The 20632-nt window shown below is 40.2% G+C and overlaps 1 pseudogene; it reads left to right on the top strand.

Annotated features, from left to right (window-relative positions):
• Positions 1–2120: 2120 nt before the first annotated feature.
• On the top strand, positions 2121–19551 carry LOC138148000 (glutathione S-transferase-like; annotated as a pseudogene).
• The last annotated feature ends 1081 nt before the right edge of the window (positions 19552–20632 follow it).

Below are 20632 nucleotides of genomic sequence, written 5' to 3'. Positions count from 1 at the left end.
GCTCTCATCCACTTCAGTACCTAGCTGCCCCATATCACAGAAGGAATCATTTAAAGGAACTGGGGGAGGTCTGCCAAGAGAAGACTTAAAATAAGCATAATTCCCTTCTTCACTTACACATACATACTCCAGCCCCCAACCTCCATTTCTCAAAATTCTGTTCATATGTCAAAGCCTTGTTCAAATACTGAGCCCTCCACAAAGTCATATCTGACCGTAGACTTAGACTTGGAAGAGACCTTGGATACTGAATAGTATAAACCTTTCATTTTAGACTGGGGACCATAAAGAGAGAGGTTAAGTGTTTAAAATTTTCCTCTCCAATGATAAATTAGTGCCTTTCAAGTTTTGGACACTGATCAATGCATATTAAAAGTGGCAGAGAGGAAAGTAGATCCAGTTTGCAGATTTGTTTATTTATTTTTTGAAATCAACAAAAAGAGAATCATTATTGCAAAAGCATTTTTCCCCCTGATTGCAAAATAAAATTGAACAAAAGTGGCTTTGACTGCACTACATTTGGCATATTGTATTTCTTTTGCTAATGCCAAGTTTTTCCCTGAAACAAAATCTGACCTTATTATCATTTCTATAAAAAAAATCATGAACTTGACAAATATGAACATTTCTATATATAAAGAGAAATAGAAAATGATTTTATATGAAACTATGAATGTTTCATGGATTCCTTCCTTTCCCATACACACACATAGAAATAGTAGATATTGTGTAAGTGCATGTGTGTATATATGTATATACATATATATATATATATATATATAATTTGTTTATATATTATCTATTTACACATGTGTGTACAATCTCTTATAAACAAAGTCCTTCCACAAGCAAAACACAGGCTGATGGTACAGGTATTTTCCCATTATTTTTGGACTTACTTTCATTTTTTTATCCTCATGTAAACTCCTTCCTATGATATAAGTAGAGAAATTAAATCCAGAGCAAGTTAGGACCTTCAGTTCTTCAGAACTACACAGACGACATGCTTCTTTCCTTTCTTGCAGAACTCTTCTTCAAGTCAATAAAGCTGTTAATGATCACACTCTCCCTCAATCTCCTTTTTGAGGTAAACCACCTAGTGCTTTCAACCTTTTCTCTAATATTTTGGCTTTGACACTTATCTTTGCTACCCTCAGTATTCTCTCTAGAATGTGAACATCCCTTGTAAAGTGGGCCTGCACTTAGTGACTCAGAAGTAGTTTAAGAAATTCAAATGCAACGTGTAGATATCAAGTGGGGGAAGAACGAGAAACTCCAAGAGGGAAATAGGATAAGGAACAGAGAGCCTTAATCCTTTGATTTAAATGAGCATAATTTTTAGAGCCTAACGATGTTATTGAAAGTAGCTTTGAAAGAAGCTTACATCTGCCTCCTCGTGGACAAAGTCAGCTTCTGCTTTGAGTTTTTTTCTTGTTTTCATTGAGAATGTTAGTGATGCTCCCTCTCCCCCGGGGCGTGTATACGCGGTGTAAAAAGGAAGGCAGACTGCCACGTGCAGCGCCTCATTTGGATGTGTCTGGAGTCTTGGAAGCTTGACTACCCTACGTTCTCCTACAAATGGACCTTGGGAGCTTGTTCTAGCAGGGGAGCGCAGCTACTCGTATACCCTTGACCGAAGAACGGTACCGCCTCTATCGGGGAAGGTCGTCCTCTTCGACCGAGCGCGCAGCTTCGGGAGGGACGCACATGGAGCGGTGAGGGAGGAAGGGGACACCCGCCTAGCCAGCCAGATCAGCCGAATCAACCCTGGCGATCAATGGGGTGACAGATGTCGCAGCCAGATCGCCCTCACATCCAATGAAGCTTTAGGCGTGTTTCATATATGAAGCCGACAATTCGGCTTTCCTTACATGTGGGGTGACCATAAGCAAAAAAATTGAAAGAGAGAATCGTGAGGGGGCATATCTCTATAGATTTCTAAACTCCAGTTTGTTGGAACCTCTTCGGAAACTTAATAGCAGTGGAATTGCTTTGCAATTAGTGAAGTTTTTTTTCCCCTCCCCATGATACCTTGCAGCTGGGTTGGGCATGCAAAGCAGCAGAGTCACCATTGGTAGATTTCGCCCAAAGTCCTCTCCCACTTCGCATAACTAGGGCTCCAGTACGCTGTTCGCCCAGAAGCTGCTCCTTTTGGACCCCAGCTCAAGGCACTCTCTTTCTCAGCAGGGGACGGTGAGAATGTGCAGAACTCCCCGGACTCTTGCCCGCCTTTACCTCCCTGCTGCTTCGCTACCTGCGCTCTGCTTTCCCTGGTAATGGGGTCCCCGCATCCCTATCTCCAGAGGGTCTGCAGCGCAGTCAGTCCCCTCGCCTTCACTCCACCTTCACCACCTCCTCTCTCCGAGTTTAGGGCTCAATTCCAGGTGTGGGGAAACAGGCATCCTAATTTTATTGTGACATTTGACAAATCACTTAATCCCAAGGTGTCTTGGTCTCTGCATCTATTAAATAGATGTGATAGTAGGCGCTCAAAGGGCTGTATCTCTAAACTATTTTGAAAAATTGAGGTCCTGCTTATAGCACTGGCTGCCTCTGAAATTTGTCTTGTTGGGGATGCCTTGGGACAGATGGATTGACCTTTCTTTGGAAAGGAGTCCTGTCTGACCTGCCTGGGAAACAAGTAACTATTTCTTTTGAGAAAGGTCTTTCTAGTCTCAGAGGGCTGGACAACAGTTCCAAACCTGAAATTGCCAAAATAGTTTTTAAGAAACTCTTGGAAATAACCGTTAATCTTCCGTCCTAGTGAGATAATGGATTGAATATTTAGAATTATGAAAACTCTTTTCTCCTGGACAAAAGTGATAGAAGTGTTTTCTAAAGAATCAGAATGTTCTGATAACCAGGTACTGTGTGAGTGGGCTATCCCTGTCTTTTTTTTTTTTTTCCGTTAAGTAAAAATGGTTCTAATCCAAAAATTCTTGATAGATAGTGTTAGAAATAGTGGTTAGTTGGTCATGCTAGGCCAGCTCAACCGGTGAAAACTTGATTAACCTATAGTGTCCTTGAAGGAGTGACCCAAGCATTAACTTAGCAGAGCTCTAAGGTTCAACTCCAGAAAGCTGACCACCAGATGACTGGGGTGTGAGGAAGAAAAGGGGACAGGACAATTCTTGGAGTCCTGTCTACTAATCTGGGGGTGGACGGTAAAGATTTGCCAATCTTTTGAACTATTAAAGATATTCTTTCATCTGTAGCTAAAAGCTACGTTTGTGCTAGGAGGACATGAATTTTCTTTTCTTGTACCCTCTCTTCACCTTTCCTCCCCACAGCTGGCCCTGATTTTTTTGTTAATGGGGGGGATGAAGGTTTAAGACTGAGCCCCAGTGGTTTATTAACTTTCTGCCCTGCCATATTTCCATAAGAAAGGTATTTTGTAAGTGGATACAAATATTTGGTGTGTAATTAGTGTTCTGATAATCAAATACTTTGCTGACAGACTGTACACATCTTTTGAAAAAAATAATTTTAATCCAAAAAAAATTTGTTTCCTATGGAAATAGTGTTGGAAATAGTGACTGAGTGCCCTGGGGGTTGTCCACAGAAACTTAATTAATCCATCATCCATCATCTGTACATATGGGGTCTCTCTGAGCTGATCATTGCCTAGGTGTTCTGTATTAGGGAACAGAATGTACTTGGGGAAGGGGGCGTTATTGAGGGAGTGATGGGGATTCTCTTGTTAGACTCTCTCTGTACTGTTAATTTTAAATTATGGAATCATAAATAATATTCATAATCATAAATAATAAATGATAATAATCCTAAATGGAGTACAGAGAGTAACAGGGAAAGTGGGGAAGAGAACTGCCTGAATTAAGAATTGTGAAAATGAAATGGGGCCATTATTTGTCAGCCTTGGTTTGGGGTTACAGGTTATGGGAAATAAATTTCCTGGGTTTTTGAATAATGATGGAAAAGAGGCCTATCTCATTCTCACTAGAATGTAAATTACTTGTGACCAGATAATAATAACAGCTAAAATGTATATAGTGCTTACTACATGCCAGAGACTTTACAATTATTATCTCATTTGGTCCTCACAACAATACTGGTTGGTAGGTTCTTAGCCTGGGAAACTAAATCAGAGATTAAATGACTTGCCCAGAAACACTTAGCTGTTATCTGAGGCTGGATTTGAACTTGGGCCTTTTTGACTCTCTTTGCCTATCTCTTTCCACTCTATCACCTTTGCTTTCTAACTGCCTCAGAGTGTTCTTTGCATTGACAAGGTACTTAGTCATTATTTGGTGAATTAAATTAACTCAACACCTTAAAGTGGTCAAGGGCAGGATGCCTCAAACTTAATTTCCTTATCTGTGGGGAAAAAGCATTGGGCTAGATCCTTTCTACCTCTAAAAATCTTCAATCTTGAATCTTTTCAGAGCCCACTAGTCTATTCTTTCCCTCCATCCTCTTTCCCCTCTTGCCCTTCTCTTTTTCCCTGTATATGCCTTTCTGTTATTCTTCTATCATTATCCTTGTCTTCTTCTTACTCCTCTCCTTAGATAAGACTGAATATTTATGATCTTTATTAAAGGTGGTGTTTTTGTTGTTGTTATTGTTTTAACATACACCCAGTACCTTACTTTAAAAAGAGATTTCATTAGGAAGCAATGATCTCAGAACCCCAGATAACAGAGGGGCACACTGTAAGCAAATATTTTCTGGTTTTTGTTGTTATCTTAAATGGTACCTTTTTTTTTGTTAAGTGGAGAAAATAGCAGGATTAAGATCATGCATTTAGGGCTGAAAAGGACCCCAGATATCCCCTAACCCAGGTAAATGGAGGCCCAAAGTGACCTACCCTCTGAAGTCCATTCAGATAGTCAGGGACATTGGTTTATATATACTCCTTCTGCCTCCAAATTCAGTGGTCTTCTTTTTCTATCACAATCTTGACAGGTAATTAGATGTTTGTCTTGGATAATTTTCTATTTCATATATGTGACTGTCTTTCCACCAGCATTGCAAGTGGTATATCTTTTACAGACCCCTGCCTAACACAGTTGCTTATAATGAACCAATCTTCTTTAAATGCCTCTTAGCATACAAATCAGATCCAGCTTTCAAATATTTAATCAATCTCCAACTCTATGCATGGGATTATCCTGGGAACATGAAATCCAGTCTCATTTATGGGTCACTTATATATACATATATACATTTTTTGTCTTTTTCAGAAAACTCAGATCATCACAATGGCAAATAAACCATTCCTCCACTACTTTAATGGAAGGGGCAGAATGGAACCCATCAGATGGCTCTTAGCTGCAGCTGGAGTGGAGGTTTGTCTCATTTGGGGTGGGGGAACTTTCCAAGGAGATTTCATTGTTCTCAAGCCTCTTGCACATCTTAGAACCAGCTGTGGCCTAAACATCTCTAATTATTACACCCAGTCCCTCGCTTTAACCAAAAACTGTCTCCTCAAAGAGTTGACTTGTGCAAATTGATTTGTTTTGTACAATATTACTTTGTAATTGCTATTTGCTTTATAGTTTTAGATATATTTGATGATCAGTCTGGAGTTATAAGGCACCTCAGAGAGTCATTTCATCCAGTTCTCTCTTCTTATAGATGAGAAAACTAAGGCTCAGAGAAGTTAATGAGTTGCTGAAGGCCCTCAGTTGAGTATTTAGAGTGTAATATTTAATTAAGTATTAAGAGAGCTTCTTGTATGCAAGGAATGAATCAAAATTTAGGAGTGATGGACCTTAATGCCCTTAAAAAAAAGGTGAGGATTTGATTTGTTTGACTATGAATATTTGTTATAGGGATTTTCTTTTCCTTTTTTCTTGTTTGTTTTCAGTGGGGGGAGCAGTGAGAGAAAAGTCTTAATTTTTTTAAATTTTAGATTATTTTAAAAAAGGGAAAGAAAATGAGGCTCCCAGTGAAGCTGAAACTTTAAGCCTTCACTGTAACACAATTACTAAAATTTACTACTTAAAACATGGTTTGGATTTTTTTTGGGTGTGCTTCTCAAAAAACCAGTCTCTACATGTTACAGAGGGCAGAATTTTCTGACATTATGTAACAGGTACATTTGTAAAAAAAGTAGTATGAAAAATTGTCCCCTTGTGCATGGCACCCATGGCTTTGCTCTCCTCTGCCTACCTTGCCTTCCTCCACTCCTGTCCCAGGCCTTCAGAGTCTCTGCCAGGTATTAATGAGAAATTAATAAAGGGTATTTCACAAGCCAGTCAGTAAATTTATAAATGAAGTAGGAGAGGTCCTACAAAAAGACTTACTTATACTGCCCTTGTGACAATGGCATAATCCTTACTTCAAGATCTGTGATTTCCCTGGGGGGAGCTCACAAGCTTTTACTTGTATATTGTATTAGTTACGATGAAACCCTTCTGCAGCAGAGCAAACAGGTTTTGAGAATTGCAATAGCAAAATATATAATTCTTCACTTGGTGACCAGCCATAAGGGGATGAGCCATTCAGAGATTAGCTAGGCCAGGCCTTGGATGATAGCCATCCAGTTTGTCTATGAGCATGCAACCAAAACTTTTCTGGCTTAGTGGGATTTGACTAAATTTACAGGCATCCGAGACACCCAAGATCACACTCCTAAAAGTAATCAGTTCAAGAGAGTGAACAATCAGCAGGCATTTATTAAGTGCCTATGGCATTCCAGATACTGTGTTAGGCCTGTGGGGGATGTAAAGATAAGTCCAGCTTGGCCTAGCTTCCAAACCCTAAAGGAGATAGTATTCTTTCAGGGGAGACAACATGCCTACACAAACATAAGTATATGTAACATTTATAAATAGACTACTTCTGAATAATAATATAAACTTATGTAAACACACACTCTCCTGAATGGCCCATGACATTTCCTAATACCATTTTGTATTTCTGTTTTTGTTTTAGTTTGAAAAAGAAATTTTTAAACAAAAGAACAATTAGAAACGTTAAAAGCAAGTGAGTATAAAAATGCATTTGAAATTCTGGAAGGCATCATCATTCAGTGGAAAGAATGATGCCTTTGGAATTGAAACATCTTGGTTTGGATCCTGGCTCTGCCTGCCACTCACTATCTGTGTGACTTTGGACAAGTCAGTTAACCTTTATGGGTCTCACTGTCTTCCTCTGTGAACTGAGAGGTTGGATCAGGTGACTAGTAAGACCCCTTTTGCTCTAAATCCATGATTTTGCCTTTAGTTTTTATTTAGATGAAGGAAGCCGTCAAAAACTGTCCTAATAAAATTTCAATAGAAAGAACAAATTTTTAAAAGGAAATACTTTTAACTACACTACAGGATGCCTAATAATAGAAATGTAGATTATCTGTTCTGTACTCAATGTGATATACAAATTAACATTGAGGTATGGCTCAAAATGGGTCTGTTAGGTGGTACAGAGTATAGAGTTCCAGGCCTGGAGTCTGGAAGACCTGAGTCCAGATTTGGCTGTGTGACCCTGGACAAGTAATTTAACCCTGTTTGCCTCAGTTTTCTCATCTGTAAAAGGAGCAGGAGAAGGAAATGGCAAACCACTCTGCTGTCTTTGGCAAGAAAAACCCCAACTGGGGTCACAAAGAGTAGGAAATGACTAAATAACACCAACATAGCTCAGAGTCAAATACAAGCAGACATGAAGTTACTGAAATGCCTCAATCTTTCACTTTGGTGAACCTGAATAGACCCTGTGCATTTATTCATTAGACATGAATTTATTCATTAAACACTTACTATATGTTGGGTACTATACTAGGGGCTGCAGACACCATGTCAAAAATAAAAATTTAGTTCTCACCCTTAAGGAGCTTATGTATCACTAAGAGATACAGCATTCAAAGAGATATCTACAATATAATTTGAGGAGAGACAGGGGGCACTGATAACTCATCACCAGGAAACCTGTTTGGTTGTTAGTGTGTATTTCTGAAGAATTTCACAGACACCAGAAGTCCTCTCTACTTCTTTCCTAGGGGCCAAGGCTGCCTCTACTGCTAATTCCAATTCCCCTAAAAGCTGCAGGTTCTATTATACTGTGCTGCATGAGACATGGTAGCCTGTGAGGGAATGGGCACTCCTCTGAGAGGTGGGAGACCTGGATTCTGGTCTTCACTCTGCCACTAAATCACTTTGTAGCCTTTGACATGTAAGTTACTTCACTGCTCCAGAGCTCCTGAAAAGAAATACTGGACAAAGTAATCTCTGAGGGCCCCTTCTAGTTCTAATATTCTATGGACCTTTGTGTGTCCTTTGTAATCTTCTCTGACCTCTTATTGTCAGGTGCTTTTATATACTTGGTTGCTTCACAGTTTACCTAGTTGGGGTGATGGATTTGTATTTATCCACCCACATTTGATTCCCCTTTAGCAAGATGGCCAGCCTAGAGTAAGAGTGGTGATCTGTGACCAGGAAGGAGTCAGCCAATTAACATTTATTAAACACTTACTACTATATGTGCCAGACACAGTGCTAAGTTCTGAGGATGCAGAGGAAGGCAAGAGGCAGTCTCTGCTCCTAAGGAGCTCCCATTCTAATGGAAGCAAATATATGCAAACAACATACATACAAGATATATACAGGGCAAATTGGAGATGATCAGCAGAGGACAGGCACTAGACTGAAGGGGAATCAGGGAAGGCTTCCAATAGAATGTGAGATTTTAGTGAAACACAGTGGTTGGCAGGCTCTGGACATTAGCCAAGGTTTAAATTAGTCAGTGGCTTTAGCTTCATTAACTCAATAATCCAGCCAGTTAATAATATCCACATTAATAACTAGCATTTATATAGCACTTAAGATTTGGAAAGTGCTTTACAAATATCTCATTCTCCCTTCACAACAACCATGGGATGTTGGTGCTATTATCATTCCCCATTTACAGATGGAGAAATTAAGGCCTATAGAAATTTGACTGACTTGCCCAACTCACATGACTAGTAAATATCCGAGGCTACATTAGAACTCAGGTCTTCTTCAATCCAGGTTCAAGGCTGTATCCACTGTGCTACCTAGCAATTTCTGTTAAGTTCCCCATCTTCACATCAATGCTATAAATAAAAGTGTGTCTCTGTTCTCCTTAATAACTAAAAGGTCCATGGATGAGAACAACACTCCTTTTGCTTCTTGGTTCCATGCACAAGGTCTTCCATCCTTCCTTCATTTCCATATCTCCTTTTAATTGTCTTGCTCATTTGCTGCCCCAGGACCTGACAGTACTGTTTTGTAATGTGTGTCAGTTGACATTTAGGCCTATGCTTTCCATCCTCAGCTGTCCTGCTGTTCCAACAAGTGCCGATGGTTGAAATTGATGGGATGAAGCTGGTTCAGTGCAGAGCCATTCTCCCCTATATTGCTGAGAAATACAATCTACTTGGGAAGGACATTAAGGAGAGAGCAACGTATTGTAATGGTTCTGTTCTTGTCTGGGGGTGACTTGCCTAAGTGGTTGCTAGCCCTGTCCCACACAGTTGTCTTCCACAAACAGAATCTTGGTTTTTCTGTATGATATTGGTTTGAGCAATGAGCAAAGCCTAGAGCATCTTCAGGACCAACGTGACCTTTGGTTGTCTGCCTCCTTTTGGTTCTCAGGAGCTTTTTTGTTTTGGGGAATTTAAGGAAGAGGCTTAGAGTTCAAAGAAGCCCAGCCTTCCTTTTGTCACCCTCTAGTTTCTCAGTAGTGGGACCTTCCATCACATGTGGGGAAAAGTCTTTAGTTGCTTTTCTTCTTTTGGAGATAGGAAGCAGAGACTGGCTGGGAGAACTGGGAATGAATTACCCTCCCTGATTGGGACAACACTTTTCAGAGGGATAAAAAAAAAAAGAGTTCCTTAACTCTAGAAAGCACGTTTGCTTTGAAAGGGTTTAGCCTTAGGGAATGAGCAGGCTTGCAGGTACCCCTCATGTGGTTCAAGGATGCTTAGTTGGGGAAGCCAAGCAAAGGAAGCATTAACTGAGACACTACATACTTTTTTTCTTTTTTAAGGATTATCATGTACTCAGATCTGATGGAGCTAGTCATGTCATATCCTTACCTAAAAGGAGAAGAGCAGCCAAAAAGACTGACTGAAATCACTAACAAGGCCAAAACCAGATACTTCCCTGCTTATGAAAAGGTAAAAGACAGAGGAACTGATGCATTTAGAATGAAGAAACCAGAAGAGAGAGGGAGAGACAGAGAGAGAGGGAGAGACAGAGAGGAGAGAGCAGTTCTCTAAATGATTTTTCCTCTGCTCTATGTTTTTTATTTTTATTTTTTGTAAAATTAACCTTAGGGGAACATATTTTAGTTTGCTAAAGACTCATGGTAGGGCACTGAGAGGCAGTGTGGTATAGTAGATGGCAGCCTGGCCTCAGAGGTAGTAAGACCCAGGTTCAAGTTCTAGCTCAGACACATGTGAGCTATGTAACTTAGTCACTTGAATTCTCAGTACTTCACATTGCTACTACTATTATTATTACAGCTAAGTAACATTTACATGAAGCCAGCTAGATAGTTCAGTGGATACGTCATTAGGCAGGGAGTCAAGACAACCTGAATTCAAATCCAGTCTGAGACAATTACTAGCTGTGATGTTGGGCAAGTCACTTAAACTTTGTTTGCCTTAATTCACTGGAGGAAGAAATGTCAAACTACTCCAGTATGTTTGCCAAGAAAACCCCATGGACAGTATTGGTGTGATATGGTCCATAGGGTCACAATGAGCTGAATATGACTGAACAACAAAAATTATATAACACCCATACCAGTCATTGTGCCAAGTACTTTACCGTTATCTTGTTTTGATCTTTACAACAACTTATCCCCATTTTACAGAAGAGGAAAATTGGATATATAGAGAATGAAGGACTTGCCCAAAGTCACACAGCCAGTAGGTATCTAAGGCTGGATTTGAACTCAGGTCTTACTGACCCCAGGTCTGCTGCTATATCCACTGCCCCACCTAGCTGTCTCTAATTATCTAAGACTATTAGTTGCAGAGAAGGTTATTGGTAAGGGAAGTTCTTTACTAGGATCTCCCTAACACCCAGAAATTGTGAATCTTGTCCAAAAGGAACAAGAACAGAAAGAAAGAGGAAACACAGTTACAAAACCAGCATCCTCCTGCCTCACTCACTTACTACCTGGGTTTCTTTGAGCAAGACAGTTAATCTCTCTGGGCTCAGTTTCTTCATCTGTAAAACAAAGAGGTTGGACCAGAGGACACTCTAAATCCATAATCTGAAGATGTTCTGTCCCAGACCATCAGTAACTTTGCTTCTAACTGTGACCTTACTGGCCTCTGGTAGGTTAGTGCTTCCAAAGACCTAGCCCTGGAAACATCATGGACTATATGACCAAGAAGCTTTCCGCTGGGGCAGGTCATATGCCCTCAGCTGAAGGGGCTCCTCTGGCACAAAGCTGCCAGGATGGGTGAGGAGGGAGCAACAAGAATTAGGAGAAAACACCCACTATCAAATGAGATAACATTTGTTAAGCAAATAGTCTACGATGCCTCTATGAAGCATTGTAGGCAGCCTTGAGGCCTCACCACTGGCCTAGTATGTAGTAGGTACTTCATGAATGCTTGTTCACTTCCCCTTCCCTGCCAGCTTGACAGTCTCTAATTTTACCTAATTCTTTTTTCTTTTTGGAGGGGGGAAGGTAGGGCAATTGGGGTTAAGTGACTTGCCCAAGGTCACACTGCTAGTAAATTTTAAGTGTCTGAGGCCAAATTTGAACTCAGATCCTCCTGACTCTAGGGCCAGTGCTCTATTCACTACACCACCTAGCTGCCCCAATTTTACCTAATTTTTATTAACCATGGACTATGCTCTGTTGTTTCCATACTACAAAAGGATTGAACATTGTCATTACCCTTTGATTTTAGTACCTTGGGTCAAGATTCTGATCACCTTACCCTAAATAAAACTCCACAGAAAACTGGAATAGGAAGAGAAATTCTTTTTGTTTTTTCCTTTGTTCTTTCTGTTATCTATTTCCCTTTTCCTGTCCCCTGCCTCTTTATCTGGTCTTCTTTATCGGAACTGATTAGGAACACATATATTTAATTAAAAGAAAAGAAATGGAAAAAAAAATACAAGTTGTAGAGAAGGCCTGGTATTCAGGATTTTGCAAAAATTCTTCTTACTGTCCTCTGGAAGTTCCTGATTCTAGGAATGGCACATAACCATAAAATATAATAATGCCCTGTTGGAGCATAGCATTGGCACAGAGTGTCCCACACTACCCAAAATTCAGATGCTTATACTTGGTTGGAGACATTATCGGGCACATCCCTTCCTTGGATGACTGCTCTTCACCTCTTTCTTTCCTGCGATCAGCTGTGTAATCGAGGGTCTTAAAAAAGTTGAAAATAATCTGTGAAGTAAGCTAACTGGGCATAGAAAGCCAAGTGGTCATTCTAACGGGGAATCCAACTGCTTTGACCACTGGTTCCTTTCCTTAGTCCTGTATCATACTTAGCCTTATAAGCTGGCCAACCTTCATGGAAATGGAAGGGCAGGGAGGAGAGTTGGAAAAGGCACCCCCCCCCCACATTGAAGCCAGTTCATTTTCTCTGGCTCAGAAAATCTTAGAAAATTTCTACCCTAAGCCTGATAAATGGACAGTCATAGATACTGCATTTGGGGACCAACTTTGGGGCCCATACCAATCACCTGAAGTCCCTTCACACTTATCTTCTTTCCCTTATGAAAAAAATGTTTTTTGGATAAACTGATTTCCAAAGAAGTGGCATCATACAGTGGAAGGAACACTAGGTAAAGTCAGAGAATTTGTTTCAAATCTTGCTTCTATCACTACCTGTGTGAGTCACTTAACCACTTTGGGTCTTACCTTCCTCATCTGTAAAGTGAGAGGGTTGTACTGGCTCTAAATCTATGAATCTTTGGATTTATAATATATGGATACATCCCTTTAAACACAGGACATTTGAGAGGGGCAAAAGTCTGGAATTTAGTGGTGTGACCTCATTTTGAATTGGAATTGATAATTAATCAGGCTTTCCTTCTCATTCCCTCTTCTTGCTCCTTCATGATGTATGTATAGGGATTCTTGCTTGTCTTTCCATCAGCTAGACACTGGACAGTCTCACCCATTCCTATATATTCTGCAGCTAGAATCAATCCATCACTCCTCTGTCTGAGAAGTAACAAGCATCCTTACCATTCCTCTGTGCTTATGTCATTCAGGTTTTAAGGACTCATGGACAAAACTTTCTTGTGGGTAACCAGATGAACATGGCAGATGTGCAATTGATTGAAGTTATTTTAATGGTGGAAGAGACTGTCCCTGATGCCCTCTCTGGATTTCCTTTACTCAAGGTAATTAAAACAGGAAGTTTGAAAATTGACCAAGGACTTCTTCCTTAAATATCTGATGATCAGTTGACTTTCAATTTTAAATCTAGTCAGTAAGATTGTCATTAAGAGGATTCAGATTCAAGAACTGACTGCCTCTTACTAGCTAGGTGACTGGATAAATCCCCTCACCACTCTGGGCTTCAGATTCCTCATTTGAAAATGGATGGTTGGGTCGGTGTGATGGCACAGGCCTGTGAACCCAGCGACCTGGGAGACAGGCTGTTGGATCTCTTGAGTTCTGGAGTCCTGGGGTGTTCCAAGGAAATTTCCTACAATGCTGATTTATGAGGAAGTTTCCACATTATGAGTTCTTACCCAGGATGAAGTTATAGGTCTAGACAGAAAGGGAAAGAAAAAAATATATATGCATATACACATAGACACTTGTGTGTATGTATATAGACATATATATATATATAGACATATGTATAGGTACAAATACATATATTGTGTAGATTGAAGTAAGGATAGAGAGAGATTGAGAATTGAATTCCCAATACTGAATATTTCTACATGGTAAGATTGTTTATACTTAAAAATGATTTTTCTCTTTACTTTTCTCTCCTTGTTGAAAAATGTCCCAATGTTATTTATGTTTCTGAAACATAAATTTATCAGTCTCTTCTGCACAAGCTGAAGCACAGAAGAGAATAGAAAAGAGTCAGATCTTAAGATATTGAGGAGTTTCTCTTCTATAAATCTGTAAAGCCTCAAATTTAAAACTCAAGTCTCAGTACAGACTAGCTCTGGGGACCCCCAATACCACACCCCTGCTGTTGTTATGGATGGACCCTGTCTGGAGAGAGCAGCTTGGATTCTTAGTACAAACATCTGGCTCAATTTTATTTGTCACTTGGCCCACCTAGGGATTGTGTCAGGGTTCCTGGCAAGCCCAGCTCAACTTGGGTCACCATTTTACCATTCCTCCCTCTCCAGGCACATAAAGATATCTAGGTCCTCATTCTTTCCCCACGCTGTCTCTTGGTCTCACTGCCTGGCCAGATCCAGTTTCTCCCTCAAGACTGTTAGGATCAAATTCTTTTACAAAAATGCAGTTTCTAGTCAATCCCAGAATTCTCTTGATCTATCTGGAAATGTCAAACCACTCCAGGATCTTTACCAAGAAAACACCAAATGGGGTCTTGAAGAGTTGGACACAACTGAACAACAAATCTGTTCCTCCAGGTTATTCCCTGTAAATGTGCAGGGATCGCTTTAAAGTGTAGGTATTGTACCAAATTGAACCCAAATATTTTCCTTACCTAATCTCTACTCTGACAACTACTCTCTCAAGACCTCTCTAAACATGATCCCCAAAGCATGAAGACCTCCAGCTTTCTGGTCTTCTCTCCTTCAATGAGGCACCATGCACTGTATAATTTGGCTTGGGTCACATTGTGTTTACTGATCATTCCATGTGTAAACAAAGGCAGATAGCTTATCAGGTGCTTATACAATAAAGACAGGGTTTTTAGTGCCTTTTCATTCAGGATGTGTGATTTTCACTGATTTAGGGAATCCCTTTGTGGAAAGTTCTTCCAGCAATGCAGATCTTATCTACAACCTTAGAACACAGGTATTCAAACTTTTTGATGGGGGTACCCCTTTCCACTCTTAAAAATGATTGAGGGCCCTTGCCCCCCACTCACCGCAAGGGCTTCTGTGTTTGTGAGTTATATCTCTTGATATTTACCTCATTAGAAATTAAAATCTATTATCAAGAAAATAGGTTTTGACTTCACAGACCTCTGAAAGAGTCTGGGACAACCTTAGGGTTTCTGGACCTCACTTGAAAAATCATTGCTTTAGACAGTCACTTGGGCCCCAGAGAGGTTAAATGACTTTGCCTTGGTCCTACAGCCTGTATGGGTCAGAAGCAGAACTTACATTTGGTTTTTCTTGACTCCACGGGGAGGCCTATTATCCACTGTGACAAGCTATTCCTTGTCATGTGTGTTAAATATATATGTACATATGTATATGCATGTACATAGACACACGTATCATATTTTTGTTATAAATATAGGTAACATATATTTGTGACTGTATATACATACACACACACACAAATCCAGGAAGTAGAGTAAAACCTTATTAATTCTGATTTCATTAATGCCAAATTTTCCTATTTTAACTCTGGAGCTTATACTTTTAATCATTTGTGTGGGGCAACTAGGTGGCACAGTGGATAAAGTGCCGGGCCTGGAGTCAGAAAAATCTGGGTTCAGATCTAGCCTCAGACATTTACCAGCTGTGTGACCCTGGGCAAGTCACTTAAGTCGTTTGCCTCAGTTTCCTTATCTGCAAGATGAGAATAATAATAGCTCCTACCTCCCAGGGTTGTTGTGAGGGTCAATTGAGATAATAATTGTAAATTGGTTGGCACATAGGAGGCACTATATAAATATCAGCTATTATTATTGATTATTATAATGTGAGGAGGAAAAAAGATTTACTCGGCAAATTCAGGCTTAGGAAAGGAAATTCACGTTGAAAGACAGTTGCCTGTGCTGTTTAAGCAGATTGTCCCCAGATGCTTTCAAGTGGTGCATAGTTAGTTATGAGGTGTTTCTGTAACTATAAATCATGTTCTTGTGAATTCCTTTAAGGTTCTTCCACTTGGGTAGTCTACACTCTGTTTCACTGCTGTACTTGTATACATATAATCCTGCTGGTGGGGTAGGATGCCCTAAAACTATGTGGATGCAGCTCTGGCGTTTCATCAAACAGCAAGTGGGGTACAGTGGCTGCACTGACCAGTCATGGATGTGGGAGGGATCTAAGTGTGAATCCTGCCTCTGATGCTCCCTAGCTCTGTGTCCAGGCAAGTCACATAAATCCTCAGTTAATCCATCTTTCCTTTGTTCTAAGAAAAGCAAAAGACAATCTCTTGCTCTTAAGGGGCTTACAGTCTAATGGGAGGTAACAGACAGATTGTGTACACGTCAGCTATCTACAGGATAAATTGGAGATCATCAGCAAAGGGCACAGTGGACACTTCACTAGGTCTGGATTCAGGAAATGCTGAGTTCAAATGGGGCCTGAGGCACTTACTAGCAATGTATGACCCTGGGCAAGTCACTTAACTTGTTTGTTAATAGTTTCCTCAACCGTAAAATGCATCTCCCAATAACACCTACTTCCCAGATTTAGCAAGATGGTGTCTGTAAGCTGCTTAGCATAGAGCTAAACACATAATATTCAACCGTTCAATAGTTTTCAGTTGTGTCCAACTCTTTCTGATTTGGGATTTCTTTGGCACAGAGATCTCTTACTGAGGTAACTACTTCAATCAACAACACCCATCTGCAAGTGTAGGGTAACTTATGATCTTGAAGAGTTGCCTAAGGCATGCAGAGATTAAGTGAATTTGTCCAGGGCAACTCAGGCAGTAGGTATCAGATCTAAAACTTGAACCCTGGTCTTTCTGACTCCATGACTGGCTCTCTCTTAATGACTCCATCCAGGTGCAGGTAAAGAATAAAGCTATCTGTTTCTGGTCATATAGATATACAGGCTTATTGGGAAAAAAAACTCAGTACCTGTGGCACTGAGAATTACTCCTTCCTCATTATGACTATCTCAACAGCACCCCCCCCCCAACTACTTAATTAGGAAAGAAAGGGAAAAAAAGTCACATTTTTGCATCTAGTAATACTTTAGTAATTTAAGATTAATTTGGAAAAGGGAAGACCAGGATGAATTGTTAACAGCTGACAATTATATAGTGTTTCAAGGTTTTCAGGACATTTTACATACATTATCTTATTTGATCCTCAACCCAATACAAAGGGGCTACAGGTATTATTATACCCATTTCACAGATGAATAATTTGAAGCTCAGAGTTTATACAACATTTTCCCTGACTGCTCTGCATGCCTAGAATTCTCTCCTTCCTCATCTCTGCCTCCTGGCTTCCCTGGTTTCCTTCAAACCCCATGTAAAATCCCACTTTTGACAAGAAACCTTTCCTGACCTGCTAGGTGGTATAGTGGATAAAGGGCCAAACCTGGAGGCAGGGAGACTTTGTGACCCCATTTGAAATTTTCTTGGCAAAGATATTGGAGTGGTTTGCCATTAACTTCTCCAGTTCATTTTACAGATTAGGAAACTGAGGCAAACAGGATGAAGCGATTTGCTCAGGGTCACACAACTAGTAAATGTCAAAATTCAAAACCTGGAGAAGATGATTTTATTTGTAACCATAGTTGGCACTCACACTTACTCACTCTTACTGACATTTTCACATACTTGACTCACATTGGATTGAGAGTAAGCCCTGTGCTACAGTAGATGGATGAAGCAACCAATCAATAAACATTTATTAAACTACTATATGCCAGGCACTGTACTAAGTAAGCACTGGGGATACAAAAAGAGACAAAAGACAGAACCTATCCTCAAAGAGCTTACAGTCTGTTAGAAACACAAACATAATTGATACCGAAATTTGGGTAACAAAAGAAGATTATTGAGGAAAAGTTCATAGGAATTGAACACTTCTGGCCAGAAGCAGATTCCACCCTGAATATAAAAGGGAGAAGAGCTTTTTACTTTTAGTTGGCTCAGCAACCTCCTTTAAGATGACAGATTGGTCCATTCTCTTCAGGGTTTCAATTTTTGCCATATGCCCATGACATATTACTCTCAAGCATGATCCCTTCCTTTCATCATACATTATCAAGCATTCCATGTTCCATTAATGAGGCTTTAATTCTTTTCGAGGTGTGTCAGACAATATGCATGAGGTTTATTAAGCAAGCACAGGAATGATTTTGGAATACTACATCACTGATCATTTTAAACTAGATCAGTCCTTATCCTGATCTGAAGGTCTTTCTGATTGCCTTCTGTTTGGTCAGGTCCACCTGCTGTCTGCTAACTCCCTTCTATCAGTAACTTCAATAATTACTCTTTGCTGTCCCTCACAAGACTTTGTACCCTATGCAGCTCGTGTCTACCCACTGCTGATTATCTCCAATTTATTCTGTAAATAGCTCATTTGTACACAATTTGTCTGTATGTTGTTTCTCATATTACACTATAAGCCCCTTTAGAGCAAGGATTGTCTTTTGCTTTTCTTAGAACAAAGGAGAGATTGATTGACTGGTGATTTATGTGACTTGCCTGGGGACAACAGGTAAACAAATATATACCAAATAATCTATATACAAGATAAGTAGGAAATAATAAGCAGAGGGAATAACTAATAGACAGAAGACCCTAGAATGGAGAGGGGTTGAATCACAAGCCTTAATCTTGGCTCCACAATTTATTAGCTGTGTAACCTTGGATGAGTCATTTAACTGTAGTTTGCTCAGTTAAATATAGTTTTTGATTATTCATTAAGATAATCTTCAGTTTCAATCCTGAAACCCCTGAATTTGGGCAGTGGGGAGTATCACCATTGTCATTTGGACTTTGTCTCATGAGGTTTTTTGCATCAACTGACTTTCCTTTTAACCCTTTTTCCTCTAGGAATTTAAAACTCGAATGAGTAATATCCCAACCATTAAGAAATTCCTGGACCCTGGCAGCAAGAGAAAGCCTTTGCCTGATGCCAAGTTTGCAGGAAAGGTTATAAAGATGTTCCACTCATAAAAGAGCAAACACCCATGGAGAGAGAGATTCAGTGTGTGATTACTCTGTGATTCTAGGCCCCTTAATGTCAGACTCCAGCCATGCCAGTGCTCTGTGAGCCTTCTCTAGGTACAGCCCATGGTAGCTTTTCAGAGAAGACTAAGAAAACCAAGAAGGGCTTAGGAGGCAAGGGAAGGACCTTCTCTCTATTCTAAATCTCCTCTTTGCTGAGTCCTTCCTAAACACTTGACTTTGGAGCCCACGACTGAAGCGCTGATCTCTTGATTTCTTGCCCTTCTAAGAGGTTTCTCCACCTTATGTAAGCCCTCTCAGGTTCCTGTGGCTCACTCCCTAAGCTTCAGGGATATACATGTCCTAAGCCTAACCCTCCCCATCTGTTCCCGGACCTGAGGGAGACCTCCACCAGCTCTGGGCCTCTTCATCCTCCAGAAATGACCTCGGCAGGGAGGCCCTAACATAGCATTTGAAGTTGGATTACTCTAATTGTTGGAGCCTAATATATAGCAAAATGTTAGTTAATGCTACTGACCTAAGTCCCAATTACCTCTGTACCATGACAACAAATGAAATATATATGCATTAAATAAAGGCTTTCTATGCCCAGATCTGTGGTTTGTGTTCTAATTTTTGCCATTAGAACTGAAAATGGGCAGCCAGTCTGTGTTTATTGGTTTAGTGTGGATAGAATGAATGTTCTATGACAAAATCCTTCAGAAGACAGCATTGCTTTTTTTGGCGGGGGCAGGGGGTAAAGTAAGGTTTGGGAACGTGTGAATGATGGTCCTGTCTCTTCCCAAAGCTATGCTCATAATTTTTCTTTTAGTTTTGAGAATCTCAAAACTTGACTAGATAACAGTTCTTGAAGAATTTTCCCCTTATCAAGATGCTTGGTGTGTAGGTATGAGTATGTAAGTTTCAGAACAGGGATATAGTTGGTCTCCATCATGCCTGTCTCCCAAGGCCTAAATTTACAATAATATGAGACCATTCATTGACAACATGATTCCTGAAAACAAAGAAACAAACAAAACAGAAGCTAGTTGGAGGCAAAAATGAGCCCAGGCTTGAAGGCATATTTGGTATAACAGAAGTCAATCAGGAAAGGAGCCCCTAAGTTGAAGGGGTTGAAGCCCATGTTGTTCCCTGTGTGGCTTTCATCCAGTCTAGTAACCACTTACCTAGTGGAGAGGAAGAGCCAAGAAGAATATTTTGGTGCAGCAGCATGGAATAATGGATGAAACATCAAATTTGGAATCAGGATGACTTAGGTCTGGTTTCTGACACTTGCAAAATGTGTGACCCTGGGCAAGTCACTTAACATTTCTGAGTTTTATTTTCTTCCTTTGTAAAATGGGGGTGGGGATGTTGGATAGATAATACCCAGGATTCTATTTAGCTCTTAGTCTATTGTCCTGTAAGTGTCTATTTTTCTCCTCCTGTTCCTATTGGTCCTGGTAACATTCTGCAACCTACTCATCCAATGCACCAAGAACTTCTGTAAGGCACACATCACTGGCATTTGGCCAGAAAGCAATATATAGTGGAAACACAATTCTGTACATCTGCATGGTATAGTGGAAAGAACAGGGGCTCTAGTGTTGGTGGACCTGGGTTCAAATTCTGCCTCCGACATTACTTTTGTAATTACTTTATCTCAGTTGTTTCATCATCTATCAAATAAGGC

The sequence above is a fragment of the Petaurus breviceps genome, unplaced genomic scaffold (assembly GCF_028583685.1).
Source record: "Petaurus breviceps papuanus isolate PSGF00001 unplaced genomic scaffold, PetGlider_PUasm1.0 90822, whole genome shotgun sequence".
Taxonomy (NCBI): domain Eukaryota; kingdom Metazoa; phylum Chordata; class Mammalia; order Diprotodontia; family Petauridae; genus Petaurus; species Petaurus breviceps.
The sequence above is the reverse complement of the archived record's forward strand: the minus strand, read 5'-3'. Positions and strand labels throughout refer to the sequence as shown.